This window comes from Prinia subflava, chromosome 17 (assembly GCF_021018805.1).
Source record: "Prinia subflava isolate CZ2003 ecotype Zambia chromosome 17, Cam_Psub_1.2, whole genome shotgun sequence".
NCBI classification, from domain to species: Eukaryota; Metazoa; Chordata; class Aves; order Passeriformes; family Cisticolidae; genus Prinia; species Prinia subflava.
This window is the reverse complement of record NC_086263.1, coordinates 4,525,001-4,527,136: the sequence shown is the minus strand read 5'-3', so window position 1 is coordinate 4,527,136 and position 2,136 is coordinate 4,525,001. Positions and strand designations below refer to the sequence as shown.

At 43.8% G+C, this 2,136-nt stretch overlaps 1 protein-coding gene across 31 annotated transcripts in view; it reads right to left on the bottom strand.

The window, feature by feature from the left end:
• Nucleotides 1-297: 297 nt before the first annotated feature.
• The window catches only part of RBFOX1 (RNA binding fox-1 homolog 1), an 818,485-nt gene continuing 816,646 nt past the window's right edge, over nucleotides 298-2,136 (bottom strand). For 16 of the 31 annotated variants that reach the window (XM_063414918.1, XM_063414939.1, XM_063414937.1 and 13 more), the window contains one exon: nucleotides 298-2,136. This exon is cut by the window's right edge and continues 2,775 nt beyond it. The gene's annotated coding sequence lies outside the window, so the exon portion shown is untranslated. The other 15 variants (XM_063414944.1, XM_063414913.1, XM_063414929.1 and 12 more) reach the window with 8 other exon arrangements.

Genomic DNA, 2,136 nt, shown 5'->3' with positions numbered 1-2,136 from the left:
CTGATGTGCAGGAGAGTGCACTTGGACATTTTGTGCTTGTATGCCATATAAAGATATAAATTAAGCACAGTGTAATATCTCCCCACCATTCCTGGCAAATACCAGGATTTCTTCTCTTCATCTTCCTGAAAGGATTCAGGCACTTGGTAGAATAAAACCTCCTGCTAAACTGCAACCCAGGCAATGTTGAACCCCTTCTCTCTGTATTTCTCTGCTAAATTAGAGCATAATGGGAACCCAGGTGGAAGGGTCACATAATTCTGGTGGCATGCATGTGACACGGCCAAGGCACGTCACCCCACAGGCCTCATCGGGACCTGCTGGGCTAAAGGGCACGTCTGGAACTCCAGCACGTGGCCACCCTTCTTGAGGCTTGGGCAACAAGCTTGGACAGGAGGAGCCTGTGGACCTTTGCCCTGCTGTGCCCAGTGACAGACTGTCTGTGAAAGGGACAGCCAGTGGAAGGCTAACTGGAATCTGGAAGTCTGGGAGATGCCTTTTCCACCCCTAGGAACAAACCCCAGTTATTCCCCACGTACCAGGCAGTGCTGCCTGCAAAGCAGAGCTGGTGCTGGTGCTGGGACTTGTCCCCTTTGGAACCAAACCCTGGACCCGGTGCCAGGCGGGCTGTGCCAGGCCTGTGGTGACAGGGACACAGGGACAGACACACGGACAGCAGCAGGGCTGGCACTCGGGGGGCAGCCAGCCCCACTCTGGGGACACGGGGGGCACACAGGCCGTGGGGACACCGCGGGCACAGCCCCGGCACCCACACTGCGAGCAGGGAAAGCAAAATGACTGTGAACACCAACGGATTCGTACCTTTTCAGACTAAGCTTTTATTTTGATATTACAAACCATTTTTCTTTATTCACAAATCACGGTTGTGATATAAACACTAATTTCTAAAGACAGATATACACATTTTCTGGGTTGTAGGGTTTTCTCTTTTTTTTTTAAATCTGTTTAGAAGTCACTATATTCCACATATGGTAGTAATAATTTTTTCATAAGTCATATTATCAGTAGTTATTTATATAAGTGAAAACATTCCCAATATATATTGTAAAAAAATTTCAAATGCTTTTCTTACATAACTATTTCAGACATACATTTTAAAATGACTACTAGGAGTACTGTAGGAGTTTTATAAACAAAATATTTTCTAATATGGGCTGCACCCTCAACCTTTCAAGATAATTTTAATAGACTAAAACGCCATATAATCATTTGGAGAGTGGGAGCTGTAAAGCCATCTCAGGAAAATTAAAATTGCAAATAAATTCTGTTATTCTCTACATTAGACATTTTGTGTGTGCAATTCCAAAAAAGATGTCTCATCCACACTTTCAATTGGAAGCCTAACATTTGGTAAACATTTTTCAATTTGCTTTCATCACTGTGTTTAAACAAAATTTACTTTTTCTTTTCATTAGTAGGAGGCTTGTTTTGCATATCTTACATAATAAATGTGGGGATCGAACTCTTAATAAATTTCAGTTCATTCCCTCACCAGTATAAATATATGTTACTGCCCCATTTTTCATCGATTAATATAGTCTCTTTCTCTCTCTGTTTCAATTTTAAAGATAATTTATTTATCATCCTTAGATATAAATGCTACAGAAACTTCGTTTTCAAATCTTGTGAAACTTTATTGATGGTTATTGTTCAACTGATCATACTGCATGCACATACGATGACAAAGAGAAAGCCTGATCACAAACACTTTTTTTAAAGCAGAGTTGTTATAGCAAGTTGGCAGGTTCACAGCGGTGAGTTGATCATTTACTAAGGTGCTGGCCGGGGGGGCAGCACGTTACACATGAGGATATAACTACCTGCAGCAAACCCCTGGCGGGACGCTTTGCCGCGTTATTTATTTAAATACAAAACCAAGAAGACCCGTGACAAACACCCCAACTTAGGTTAACTTGTAAACAGGACAACATGGAAAGAGAGTCCAAACATATGCACAGACAAACTGCAATTTTTCAGCGGTGCCTGGAAGCATTGCCCGGGCGCTGCTGGGCGGCGCCGGCGGCTCCTCCCAGGAGGGCTGGGGTGGGAGAAGGTCCTGATTTTGTCCCAGGGGCAAAAGGTGTCTTGGGCCCAGTGTCGAGCAGGGTGGCCTCA